The sequence below is a fragment of the Lithobates pipiens genome, unplaced genomic scaffold, assembly GCF_037356315.1.
Source record: "Lithobates pipiens isolate NorthernLeopardFrog02 unplaced genomic scaffold, aLitPip1_a1.2 Scaffold_25, whole genome shotgun sequence".
Taxonomy (NCBI): Eukaryota; Metazoa; Chordata; class Amphibia; order Anura; family Ranidae; genus Lithobates; species Lithobates pipiens.
In genome coordinates, this window is record NW_027507787.1 from 244,217,502 (window position 1) to 244,232,288 (window position 14,787).

Below are 14,787 nucleotides of genomic sequence, written 5' to 3' on the forward strand. Positions count from 1 at the left end.
GTGATAGAGTGATCTGACACCAGCACCGTGACCTAACACATGTATGAGGTGAATCTGGGATCGACAACTACAAGCATTCTTTTTTTATATGTGAAATTCTGAAAATTCAGGAATCTTGAGATAAAGGAGGCGAGGGAAGGTCAGGGAAGGTAAAGAAGAGGGTGCAGGAGATGATCACCAGCACCAGCACCGTGATATAGAGCACTGACACCTGCACCGTGATAGAGTGATCTGACACCAGCACCGTGACATAACACATGTATGAGGTGAATCTGGGATCGACAACTACAAGCATTCTTTTTTTATATGTGAAATTCTGAAAATTCAGGAATCTGGAGATAATGGAGGCGAGGGAAGGTCAGGGTAGGCAAAGAAGAGGGTGTAGGAGATGATTCTTTGCCTACCCTGACCTTGAAGTTTTGCCTACCCTACCCTGAAGTTTTCTGCAAATCATAATAAGCATAATGAGCAATGTTTTTGCCTTTAAATTCATCGTAAAGAACGTTTGTACACGTTAACGAAAATTTGTATTTCGTACGAAACAGAACGGAATTTCGGACACGAAATACAAATTACGAATTCATTTTATTACGAATCGAAACGGAACAGAACGAAACAAATTTTTTGACGGCGCCCATGTCTAGTACTCAGATGGGCTGACAGATACTCAGGTACTCGGGTACACAGATGGGCTGACAGATACTCAGGTACTCGGGTACACAGATGGGCTGGGACAGGTACTCGGGTACTCAGATGGGCTGTGATGGGTGATGACAGGTACTTTGATGGGTGGTGAATCAGTGTGTGAGGAGCGAGAGCCGGCGATGAGAGATGATCTCATATGTTCACATATGAGATCATCTCTCATTGGACACGCCGGTCTCTCTGTAAACGGCCGCTGTGATTGGCCATTTACAGCGATCTGTGACTGGCTGTGTCCAAGGGACACGGCCAGCACAGAACTTCCCCGATGCGCGCCCACAGAAGTAAACAGGAGGATGTCCAAGGACGGCCTGCCGGCAATTGGCGTCCGCGCTGCGGCCGTCTTTTTACAACATAATGGCAGAATACAAGTAAGGGGGGCTGAGAAGTCATTTTCTTGGCTGTAGCTATAGGAGGAACATTGTGACGTCATAGAAAGCATTTTCATTTTCTATATGGCTCCGGCGACTTCCCGCTTTATAGGGTTTGGGTAATCGGCAGCGCACTATTTCTGTATTCTCCAGCTACACCACGCCCTCAATACACCAACAGTGTTCTGCATCACCATTTCACTGCATTCGTGGATTTGGCCTTCCCGTCCATCAAAAATGAAAAATAAATAAAAAGCAAGACAGCTGCACACAGACTCCATATTATTTAATGTACTAAATAAATATACAGAGAGGAGGCTAAATGAGACGTCATCATGAAGGAGCTATATACAGCACAATGAAAAAATAATATCCACTATATTGCCAAAAGTATTGGGACACCTGCCTTTACACGCACATGGACTTCAGTGGCATCCCAGTCTTAGTCCGTAGGGTTCAATATTGAGTTGGCCGGCCTCTATGCAGCTACAACAGATTCAACTCTTCTGGGAAGGCCATCCACAAGGTTTAGAGGTGCATTTGTGAGGTTGGGCACTGATGTTGGACAAGAAGGCCTGGCACCACCCCAAACTTGCTCATCCATGTCTTTATGGACCTTGCCTTCTGCACTGGTGGGCAGTCATGTTGGAACAGGAAGGGGCCGTCCCCAAACTGTTCCCACAAAGTTGGGAGCATAAAATTGTCCAAAATGTCTTGGTATGCTGATGCCTTAAGAGTTCCCTTCACTTGGAACTAAGGGGCCAAGCCCAAACCCTGAAAGACAACCCCCCACACCATAATCCCCCCTCCACCAAATGACTTGGACCAGTGCACAAAGCAACGTCCATAAAACATGGATCAGAGAGTTTGGGGTGGAGGAACTTTACTGGCCTTCACCCGATAGACCACCTTTGGGATGAATTAGAGTGGAGACTTGCGAGCCGAGCCTTCTCATCCAACATCACTGCCTGACCTCACAAATGCGCTTCTGGAAGAATGGTCAAGCATTCCCATAGACACATCTCCTAAACCTTGTGGATGGCCTTCCCAGAAGAGTTGAAGCGGTTATAGCCAAAAGACCTGGCTAAAACCTTTGCACAGTACTGAAGAGAGAACATTGTATATACAGATATCATGGAAAGTTGGGTGACACCAGCTGAGGCAGCCATCTTGTGAGATTGTGTTGGCCGGGAATCGAACCCGGGTCAACTGCTTGAAAAGCAGCTATGCTCACCACTGCACCACCAACACAAAGTAGCATGTTTTTGGAGTGTGGAAGGAAACCGGAGTACCCGGAGGAAACCCACGCAAGCACAGGGAGAACATGCAAACTCCATGCAGATAGTGTCCTGGTCAGGATTTGAACCATGGACCCAAGTGCTGCAAGGCTCACCACTAAGCCTCTGTGCTGCCCACATGCGGCCTCTGTACGTGGCCTACAATATTGGTGATGTCCTTTGTGTGGAATGGGATAAATACATGTCCTCTGGTCTGTATAGTGTCTCTACTCCATGGATAGGCTCTGTCTTATGTAAGAGGACATGAGCTAGCCATGGGGGTGACCTGAAATGTAGACAGGCAGGGACAGGACAACTCATTTAAATGTGGAAGCCTGACTCTTCATTCTTCTAGGAACAGCCAATTGTCTTGTCTCTCACTACCCCCTCTCTTCCTACACCCCCTTCCCCCACTTCTTACACCCCCTCCCCCTTCTCTCACTACCCCCTCTCTTCCTACACCCCCCTCCCCCTCTTCTTACACCCACTACCCCTTCTGTTCCTACACCCCCCACTTCTTACATCCCTCTCCCACTACCCCCTCCCCCTCTCTTACTACCCCTCTCTTCCTACTCCCCCCTCCCCCTCTCTTACTACCCCTCTCTTCCTACTCCCCCCTCCCCCTCTTCTTACACCCCCTACCCCTTCTGTTCCTACACCCCCCACTTCTTACATCCCTCTCCCACTACCCCCTCCCCCTCTCTTACTACCCCTCTCTTCCTACTCCCCCCTCCCCAACCTCTCACTACCCCCCACTTCTTACACCCCCTCCTTGTCTACTTATTTTAATTCCCAGCATGGATTTCCTTTTCTGGTAATACAGCACCACTCAACGTTGGAAATTGTCCATAGATCTTTTCACGTTTTTCCTACGACGTGCGACGCTTGGATGGACAGTAAATGTAGTCCATCGTGGCCTATGGCCGGATCCCATCGCTGAGGTCATGTATGTGGCTAGAAAGCTCGGATCACTCCAAGGCCCAGTATTCTTCCTCTTAGGTGCGACGCTGGCAATGGGAAATCCGGTCTCCTCCATAGTGCTCTCTGCAATTTTGCTTGGTGGAAGGATGACAGCATTTGCTGGAAGAATGATGTCACTTGGTGGAATGCTGTCATCACTCACTGACATGATGCCACTCTTCGTTGGCTGGCATAGCGGGTCACGTAGGTAATCCTGAGGAGATGCATGTTTGGAAACAGGTACATCTGTCTCTTCCACAGTGCTGGCCACATTTTCACTTGGAGGAATGGTGTCCTGGCTTGTTGGGATTATGTTGCCAACCTTGATCACTTTGGATGGCCTGCGCTTCTTTACTGACCGGCATAAATCCCGTACGTGAGCACGGATGAGATCCCTAGGAGGAGCGACTCTGGGAATAGGAAAGTCAACCTCCTCCATGCTGCTCTCTTCATCTTCACTTGGTGGGATAGTGTCCTCAGTTGCTGGTAGAATAGCGTCACTTGGTGGGGTGATGTTGCTACTTGTTGGTCTGAACAGTCTGTAGAATGGCTTGAAATATATTACGAGCAGTACCACCAGCATGGCGATAAACCCCAGAAAGCATTCTGACTGGTGCTCAGTAACAATTTTTATAAGTACGGGTAGGACTGTGTTCTCTAGGGTCACCCACCCCTTGGACCCGACTGACCAGAGCCCAGTGACCACCCATTGGTACCATTCACCAGCATTTATGAGCAGGGGTGGGACTGTGTTCTCTAAGGCTGCCCACCCCTTGGACCCGACTGACCAGAGCCCAGTGACAACCCATTGGTACCATTCACCAGCATTTATGAGCAGGGGTGGGACTGTGTTCTCTAAGGCTGCCCACCCCTTGGACCCGACTGACCAGAGCCCAGTGACCACCCATTGGTACCATTCACCAGCATTTATGAGCAGGGGTAGGATTATGTTCTCAAAGGCTGGCCCCCTGTTGTTCCAGATATAGATCAGTAGATGTATGAATCCTCTCAGCTGCAGGAACTTCAAATAGTATTCTAATATTCTGGCCAGGAAATTTTGGTGCAGAATGTTCTTCAGAATGTAAATACATATCATGACAGCCCATGGGAACAAGATTCTAAAAATCAATGGAATCTGCACCGGCTGCTGCGTTGTTCTCGTGATCCCCTCCTTATGTTCCATGCGGATCTCTGGGGACTCTCTGATGTCATTTCTGGGTACAGCCCATGGGTACAAGATTGTAAAAATCAATGGAATCTGCACCGGCTGCTGCGTTGTTTTCAGGATCCCCTCCTTATGTTCCATGCGGATCTCTGAGGGGTCATTCTCCAATTGTCTGACCATTTCCTTCACGGGTTCTTGGGTCATCTTCATGTCTCCCTCCATGTGGAACTCTGGGGAGTCTTTGATGTCATTTCTGTGTACTTCCAATGGAAGCATTACTATAAAAAAGATGGCAAGGATAAAATTCCTCATTTTTTTTTTTATATAGAGTAATTGAGAAATAAATTCAATTACAGTCGCTAAATAAGTACTAAATGTCGATAAATGCCAATCACTACAGAAATCAGAACGATTACGCTGAGTCTTCTGAGATATAAAGCAATGCAAATACAGGAACTCTGTAAGGAAGCAGCTTACTCTGCTGAAAGCAAATCTCAACTGACACTTATGGCTCTGCACACACTATTTATAACCGCCAGAGGTCAGGTGTCACTATGACAACACAGTGTGCCAGGTCATGTGACCTGCACTGTGTGACATCATAATGGGTTGTCTTGTGAGCCAATAAGATTGCAGCAGGGGAAGCTGAGCAGTGGCTGCTGCGATCTGATTGGCTACATATTGGATAAACAAGAATGTTTCCTATTGGGAATCCGTAGGTATAATAAGAGACTTTATGAGAATAATGGAGTCATGGGAGGAATATTAATATGATTTATAGTCTGTAGGGGCAAATTACACAGAAATACATAAATATAGTTATTAGAAGATCAGATCATCATTTATTATTAATATTATCATAAATTATTTTATTGAAGTGTGTATATATATATATATATATATATATATATATATATATATTATTTTATTAAAAATAAATAACTTTATTTTATTAATAAAATAAATTGTAATAATTTTAATACATTTAAATTTAATAATAATAATAAAAAAAGTGTATATATAGAATTGTTGTTGGTATAATATAAATTGTAATAATATGTATTATTTTAAATAATTGAATATTATGGTAAATCTTTCCAGAAATAATAATAAGATTAGTAAGTGGAATAATAATAATGATATAATAAAACAGTTGCCTGTACATCCTCGGGTGTAATGCACACAGGTGCCGGTAGAGGGCAGCAACATTCATCTCCTCCTGTAGGATCCCATCACCATAGATATCCTCCTGTAACACCCATCACCATAGAGCTCCGGCAGATCGGTGTGCCCCAGTGGTCGGGGTGGATGGAGGGAAGCTGCGCCCCGGGGTGGCCGGGAAGGGGAAGTGCTGGAAGAAGGGACACAGCAGTGAGTGGAACCCCTGAGGGGAGGAGACACCGGGGAGAGAGGGGGGAGGGGAGGAGTCATTGTTGTTATTGTCTGTCTGTCATCATTATTATCAATAAAGATTTGTAATCCTCACCATGTAATAATAGAATGGTGCATTGTATGTCATGTGATCAGCACTGCCCATCCCCCACCCACCTCTTATTACCCACAAATCTCATTATTATTCTCATTATTATTATTTGTACATTTATATATGGGGGGCTCCTTGTCCTCCTGACCCCCCTATTCCTGGACGGTCACAACTGCTGTTTTTACCTCTTGTTTGTGATAAGAGCAAGGTCTGCTGCTCCTCTGAAAAGCAACCCACACAGATCGCTCTTCAGAGGCATTTGTCAGGCGGTAAAGAAGCGATATGTTGCCTCCTCACCTGTTCTAAGCCGGTAAATGCCTCATCACCGTGCAATGCACACAGCTGTAGGTGGCAGTGCAGCCCCATTCACCCCGGGTACACCCCCAGCTAAAGGGGGGGCAGTCGGGGGGGGTAAAACCATCTCTACCATGTGTTTTTACCACCCCTCCGACTTGACATGTGAGCAAGCCCTTGGCTCACCTCTGTGCGGCTGCATGTAAGGCGGCCTATTCATTTCAATGGGCTTGCCTACCCGCAGGAACGCCGGGAGAGAAGTCCCCGCCCCCTTTTTTTCATTAAATTGCGCCGCACCAAAAGCCCCCCCGTGTTTGCCAATGTGTGGGGTACCATTAATAATGAATGGCGCCCCTAAAGAGCACAACATTTGTCGGGGTGTCGGGAAGCGAGCGACACACAATTACGAGATCCGAGCCTTGGACAGGGGCGCCCCCAAGACAGAAAATACATTCCAATGGCGCCCCCGACTGGAGAATCCGCTACTTATCACCAGTAGTGATGGACGAACTTCCGACGGGACGTTTCGCGAACGCGAAACGCGAACGGACACAAACGTTCGCGAAAACGACCGTTCGCCGCGGGCTCCATTGACTTCAATGGGAGGCGAATTTCGCAAACCTTTAGGTCGAATTTGCGGCCACGGGGTAATTATTAGGGGGTAGCACGTAGTCCCACCACCTGGACAATAGCATAATACATGTATGAGGTGAATTTGGGATCGATAACTACAAGCATTTTTTTTTTATTTGGGAAATTGTTCTGACAATTCAGGACTATGGAGCTAATGAAGGCAATGGAGGAGAGGGAAGGTCAGGGACCAGGGTAGGCAAACAAGAGGGTGCAGGAGATACAGAGCACTGACAGCAGCACCGTAATACAGAGCACTGACATCAGCACCGTGACATACAGCGCTGACAGCAGCTCCGTGACATACAGCGCTGACAGCAGCTCCGTGACATACAGCGCTGACAGCAGCTCCGTGACATACAGCGCTGACAGCAGCTCCGTGACATACAGCGCTGACAGCAGCTCCGTGACATACAGCGCTGACAGCAGCACCGTGACATACAGCGCTGACAGCAGCTCCGTGACATACAGCGCTGACAGCAGCTCCGTGACATACAGCGCTGACAGCAGCTCCGTGACATACAGCACTGACAGCAGCTCCGTGACATACAGCGCTGACAGCAGCTCCGTGACATACAGCGCTGACAGCAGCACCGTGACATACAGCGCTGACAGCAGCTCCGTGACATACAGCGCTGACAGCAGCTCCGTGACATACAGCGCTGACAGCAGCTCCGTGACATACAGCGCTGACAGCAGCTCCGTGACATACAGCGCTGACAGCAGCTCCGTGACATACAGCGCTGACAGCAGCTCCGTGACATACAGCGCTGACAGCAGCTCCGTGACATACAGCGCTGACAGCAGCTCCGTGACATACAGCGCTGACAGCAGCTCCGTGACATACAGCGCTGACAGCAGCTCCGTGACATACAGCGCTGACAGCAGCTCCGTGACATACAGCGCTGACAGCAGCACCGTAAGCAGCCCCAGGAGGAAGTCAGCACAGCACAGGGATGGTGTGATCCCCTCATAATAAGAACCCCCAGGAGGAAGTCAGCACAGCACAGGGATGGTGGGAGCCCCTCATAATAAGAACACCCAGGAGGAAGTCAGCACAGCACAGGGATGGTGGGAACCCCTCATAATAAGCAGCCCCAGTAGAAATATGACACCGCTCAACCTCTTCAAAGAGGAGGGTAGGGGCATATAGTACGGTGTGCTTTTTTGGGTCAGGGAAGTGAGCCAAATGAATTAAGAAGGTCTGTGTGCTTGATTCCAAAAATTGTTTATAGACATATACATGGTCTACTGATCACATGTGTTGAATTCCTCCGAGATCCATGCCTCATTCATTTTTAGAAATGTGAGGTAGTTAACACTGTGGTGAGCTAGGCGAGTACGCTTATCGGTCACAATCCCCCCTGCTGCGCTGAACGTCCTTTCGGACAGGACACTGGATGAGGGGCAAGCCAACAGTTCGATTGCAAATTGGGCAAGCTCTGGCCAGAGGTCAAGCCTGCCCACCCAGTAGTCTAGGGGTTCATCACTCCTCAGAGCGTCCACATCGGCCGTTAACCCAATGTAGTCGGACACCTGACGGTCTAGGCGTTCCCTGATGCTGGATCCGGATGACACCTGTCGATGGGTCGGCTGAAAGAATGACCTCATATCCGAAGTCACCAACACATCTTCAAACCGGCCTCTTCTTGCAGGCGCTGTTGGATTGGTACCCGCAAATCCTTCTCTGGGAGTGGGAATTGCTCCTCTGCCAGCGCACGCAAAAGCAGAATGCAGCATTTCTCGAAGCAAGGCCTGGAAGTGCTGCATTCTGACAGCCCTCTGCGACGGCGGTAACATTTCCGCCATTTTGTGTTTGTACCGGGGGTCTAAGTACGTTGCCACCCAGTACTGGTCCTTGACCCTCATGCTTTTTATACGGGGGTCCCTATTAAAACACTGGAGCATGAAGGCCCCCATTTGCACTAAAGTGGAAGCGGTGTGGTGGCCTGGCTCCTGCTCATCATCCAGGATAATGTCGTCCTCTTCATTCTCCTCTCCCCATCCTCGCACAACAGGGATCCCAGAAAGGTTTAAAGCATGCTCTTCTTGCTCCTGCTCATCCGCCCCGGCACCATCCTCCTCTGACTCCTCATCAGACTCCTGTTGTTGACTTGTCTCAGATAGAGTAGCCCCCCCTGGGAATTCATCCAGCATTGCGACTTCCTCATCTTCCCGCTCCTGCTCCTCCACAGCCTGATCAATGACACGACGCAATGCACGCTCCAGAAAGAAGGCATAAGGTACCATGTCACTGATGGCGCCATGGCTGCGACTGACCAGTTTGGTGATCTCCTCAAATGGCCGCAGAAGTCTGCATGTGTCGCGCATGAGCAGCCACTGGCGCGGTGAAAAAAAACCCAGCTCCCCAGAACCGTTTCTTTCGCAGAGTTCATACAGGTAGACGTTAACTGCACGTTTCTGCTGGAGCAGCCTATCAAGCATATAGAAGGTTGAGTTCCATCGCGTCGGGCAATCGCAAATAAGACGTCTGACCGGCAGATGGTGTCGCCGCTGAATGTCAGCAAGGCGAGCCATGGCCGTGTAAGATCTTCTGAAATGGGCCGAGATTTTCCTTGCCTGCCGCAAGATGTCCTGGACCCCAGGGTATTTGACAAGGAATCGCTGCACGACCAAGTTTAAGACGTGTGCCATGCACGGCACGTGCGTGATTTTGCCCTGTTTCAATGCGCTAAGCAGATTGGCACCGTTGTCACACACCACTTTACCAACTGTCAAATTGAGCGGTGTTAGCCACTCATCTGCCTGTGAACGCAAAGCTGAAAGGAGTGCCGGGCCAGTGTGGCTCTTTGCTTCCAGGCACAACAGACGCAGCACGGCATGGCAACGTCTCACCTGGCATGTGGAATAGGTTCTGGGGAGCTTGGGCGGTGCAGTGGAAGAGACGCTAGCAGCGGAAAAGGAGGAGGCAGCTGAGGAGGAGAGGGAGGAGGATGGAGTAGGAGGAGGAGAAGAAGAGTCAGGCCTGCATGCAATCCGTGGCGGTAAAACCAAATCTACACGGGTGCCACGGGTTACATGCTTGACGGCCGTCAGAAGGTTCACCCAGTGGGCAGTAAAACTGATATACCTTCCCTGCCCGTGTTTGCTAGACCACGTGTCTGTGGTCAGATGTATCTTGGCACCGACACTGTGTGCCAGAGATACATTCACTTGCCGCTGAACATGGCCATATAGCTCTGGGATGCCCTTCTCTGAGAAATACTTCCTTCCTGGGACCTTCCATTGTGGTGTTCCAATGGCCACAAATTTGCGAAAGGCCTCCGAGTCCACCAGTTTATATGGCAGTAGTTGGCGGGCTATGAGTTCTGACAAGCCAGCCGCCAACCGTTGGGCAAGAGGGTTATCCGGCGTCATCATTTTTTTACGCTCAAACATTAGGCCCACGGAAGCCTGCCTTTTTGCAGAAAAATGTGAGCTTGGCGTGATGGAAGGTGGAGTGGAGGACAATTGTGAGGAGAGAGGAGAAGGAGAAGTAGAAGACGAGGCTGGACGGTGAGAGCCTGCAGTGTGGCTTTGTGTGTTCCGTTGCTCCCACTGGGCTCGGTGATGGCTGCTCATGTGCCTTCTTAAGGCGGTCGTCCCTAGGTGAGTATTGGGCTTACCGCGACTAACGCGTTGACTGCAAAGATTGCAGATGGCAACGCTATTGTCAGCAGCGGACACGTTAAAAAAAGCCCACACTGCGGAGCCATGTGCCGGTGTCCTGGGAGCGCCAGATGTGACCGTACATGGTCGATGACTCGCTCCTGATACATTTGCAGTCTGCTTTGTCCCTGCTGTGCAATGTAAGTCATTGCTGCTTCTCCTCCCTATCTGCTGGTCCATATCTCCCTCTGAACTCCCCTCCTCTTCCTCTCTTGTGGGCACCCACGTGACATCACTAGACACGTCATCATCAACGTCACCTTCCCCACCGCTATAAGTAGAGTAGGCAGCAACACCGGGGACCAACCTCCTCCTTGGGCTGATCTGGGTACTGGCGTCAGACTGCTGAGTAGCGCTTGTTGCTACCTCCTCTTCCTGATCCAATACCAAGAGTGGCTGCGCATCAGAAATGTCCTCTTGATATGGATCGGAAAATAATTCCAGTGACTCAAGCGGAAGGTATGTGGTGGTGGTGGTGGTGGTCGTGTTGTTGGTGGTAGTGTCTTTGGGGGTGCACATAGCAGAGAGTGAAGAAGAGGGTGCAGATCGAGAGGATGAGGAGGGTGCAGAAGAGTAAGGCTGAGCGAGCCACTCAACCAAGTCTGGTGCATCCTTTAAAGTAATTGAACGCACCTTCTGCAACTTCCCACTTTGGCTCAAGCCTGTTGCTCCTGCCCTACCCCTACCACCCCTGCGGAAGGGCCTGCCTCTTCCTCTGCATGTCATTTTTTAAATGACCCTGTGACAAAACTCTTAGTCCCTATACCGCTGAAGGACTGCTGCAGTATAGGTGAGCGGTCAGCAGTGGTGCACGTCAACCCTATCTATTGTGGACCTATAGCGGTCCTTACAGAACAGCAGACTGTACCGCACTCAAGCCTATGTACCGTAGCACCCTATACCAAGTTACCAGTCCTTATAAGAACTTTTGTGGACCAAGCAGGTTGTGTATTAGTGTTTAGCAGACTGTACGTCAGTCCCTATACCGCTGAAGGACTGCTGCAGTATAGGGCAGCGGTCAGCAGTGGTGCACGTCAACCCTATCTATTGTGGACCGATAGCGGTCCTTACAGAACAGCAGACTGTACCGCACTCAAGCCTATGTACCGTAGCACCCTATACCAAGTTACCAGTCCTTATAAGAACTTTTGTGGACCAAGCAGGTTGTGTATTAGTGTTTAGCAGACTGTACGTCAGTCCCTATACCGCTGAAGGACTGCTGCAGTATAGGGCAGCGGTCAGCAGTGGTGCACGTCAACCCTATCTATTGTGGACCGATAGCGGTCCTTACAGAACAGCAGACTGTACCGCACTCAAGCCTATGTACCGTAGCACCCTATACCAAGTTACCAGTCCTTATAAGAACTTTTGTGGAACAAGCAGGTTGTGTGTTAGTGATTAGCAGACTGTACGTCAGTCCCTATACCGCTGAAGGACTGCTGCAGTATAGGGCAGCGGTCAGCAGTGGTGCACGTCAACCCTATCTATTGTGGACCGATAGCGGTCCTTACAGAACAGCAGACTGTAACGCACTCAGGCCTATGTACCGTAGCACCCTATACCAAGTTACCAGTCCTTATAAGAACTTTTGTGGAACAAGCAGGTTGTGTGTTAGTGATTAGCAGACTGTACGTCAGTCCCTATACCGCTGAAGGACTGCTGCAGTATAGGTGAGCGGTCAGCAGTGGTGCACGTCAACCCTATCTATTGTGGACCGATAGCGGTCCTTACAGAACAGCAGACTGTACCGCACTCAAGCCTATGTACCGTAGCACCCTATACCAAGTTACCAGTCCTTATAAGAACTTTTGTGGACCAAGCAGGTTGTGTATTAGTGTTTAGCAGACTGTACGTCAGTCCCTATACCGCTGAAGGACTGCTGCAGTATAGGGCAGCGGTCAGCAGTAGTGCACGGCAACCCTATGTATTGTGGACCGATAGCGGTCCTTACAGAACAGCAGACTGTAACGCACTCAGGCCTATGTACCGTAGCACCCTATACCAAGTTACCAGTCCTTATAAGAACTTTTGTGGACCAAGCAGGTTGTGTGTTAGTGATTAGCAGACTGTACGTCAGTCCCTATACCAATGAAGGACTGCTGCAGTATAGGGCAGCGGTCAGCAGTAGTGCACGGCAACCCTATGTATTGTGGACCGATAGCGGTCCTTACAGAACAGCAGACTGTACTGCACTCAGGCCTATGTACCGTAGCACCCTATACCAAGTTACCAGTCCTTATAAAAACTTTTGTGGACCAAGCAGGTTGTGTGTTAGTGTTTAGCAGACTGTGCGTCAGTCCCTATACCGCTGAAGGACTGCTGCAGTATAGGGCAGCGGTCAGCAGTAGTGCACGGCAACCCTATGTATTGTGGACCGATAGCGGTCCTTACAGAACAGCAGACTGTAACGCACTCAGGCCTATGTACCGTAGCACCCTATACCAAGTTACCAGTCCTTATAAGAACTTTTGTGGACCAAGCAGGTTGTGTGTTAGTGATTAGCAGACTGTACGTCAGTCCCTATACCAATGAAGGACTGCTGCAGTATAGGGCAGCGGTCAGCAGTAGTGCACGGCAACCCTATGTATTGTGGACCGATAGCGGTCCTTACAGAACAGCAGACTGTAACGCACTCAGGCCTATGTACCGTAGCACCCTATACCAAGTTACCAGTCCTTATAAGAACTTTTGTGGACCAAGCAGGTTGTGTGTTAGTGATTAGCAGACTGTACGTCAGTCCCTATACCAATGAAGGACTGCTGCAGTATAGGGCAGCGGTCAGCAGTAGTGCACGGCAACCCTATGTATTGTGGACCGATAGCGGTCCTTACAGAACAGCAGACTGTAACGCACTCAGGCCTATGTACCGTAGCACCCTATACCAAGTTACCAGTCCTTATAAGAACTTTTGTGGAACAAGCAGGTTGTGTGTTAGTGATTAGCAGACTGTACGTCAGTCCCTATACCGCTGAAGGACTGCTGCAGTATAGGTGAGCGGTCAGCAGTGGTGCACGTCAACCCTATCTATTGTGGACCGATAGCGGTCCTTACAGAACAGCAGACTGTACCGCACTCAAGCCTATGTACCGTAGCACCCTATACCAAGTTACCAGTCCTTATAAGAACTTTTGTGGACCAAGCAGGTTGTGTATTAGTGTTTAGCAGACTGTACGTCAGTCCCTATACCGCTGAAGGACTGCTGCAGTATAGGGCAGCGGTCAGCAGTAGTGCACGGCAACCCTATGTATTGTGGACCGATAGCGGTCCTTACAGAACAGCAGACTGTAACGCACTCAGGCCTATGTACCGTAGCACCCTATACCAAGTTACCAGTCCTTATAAGAACTTTTGTGGACCAAGCAGGTTGTGTGTTAGTGATTAGCAGACTGTACGTCAGTCCCTATACCAATGAAGGACTGCTGCAGTATAGGGCAGCGGTCAGCAGTAGTGCACGGCAACCCTATGTATTGTGGACCGATAGCGGTCCTTACAGAACAGCAGACTGTACTGCACTCAGGCCTATGTACCGTAGCACCCTATACCAAGTTACCAGTCCTTATAAAAACTTTTGTGGACCAAGCAGGTTGTGTGTTAGTGTTTAGCAGACTGTGCGTCAGTCCCTATACCGCTGAAGGACTGCTGCAGTATAGGGCAGCGGTCAGCAGTAGTGCACGGCAACCCTATGTATTGTGGACCGATAGCGGTCCTTACAGAACAGCAGACTGTAACGCACTCAGGCCTATGTACCGTAGCACCCTATACCAAGTTACCAGTCCTTATAAGAACTTTTGTGGACCAAGCAGGTTGTGTGTTAGTGATTAGCAGACTGTACGTCAGTCCCTATACCAATGAAGGACTGCTGCAGTATAGGGCAGCGGTCAGCAGTAGTGCACGGCAACCCTATGTATTGTGGACCGATAGCGGTCCTTACAGAACAGCAGACTGTAACGCACTCAGGCCTATGTACCGTAGCACCCTATACCAAGTTACCAGTCCTTATAAGAACTTTTGTGGACCAAGCAGGTTGTGTGTTAGTGATTAGCAGACTGTACGTCAGTCCCTATACCAATGAAGGACTGCTGCAGTATAGGGCAGCGGTCAGCAGTAGTGCACGGCAACCCTATGTATTGTGGACCGATAGCGGTCCTTACAGAACAGCAGACTGTACTGCACTCAGGCCTATGTACCGTAGCACCCTATACCAAGTTACCAGTCCTTATAAAAACTTTTGTGGAC

At 49.4% G+C, this 14,787-nt stretch overlaps 1 non-coding gene across 1 annotated transcript; it reads right to left on the reverse strand.

Moving 5' to 3' along the window:
- Window positions 1-2,252: 2,252 nt before the first annotated feature.
- TRNAE-UUC (transfer RNA glutamic acid (anticodon UUC)) lies at window positions 2,253-2,324 on the reverse strand. The gene has a single exon. It is a non-coding gene; the product is annotated as a tRNA-Glu (tRNA).
- Window positions 2,325-14,787: the final 12,463 nt, after the last annotated feature.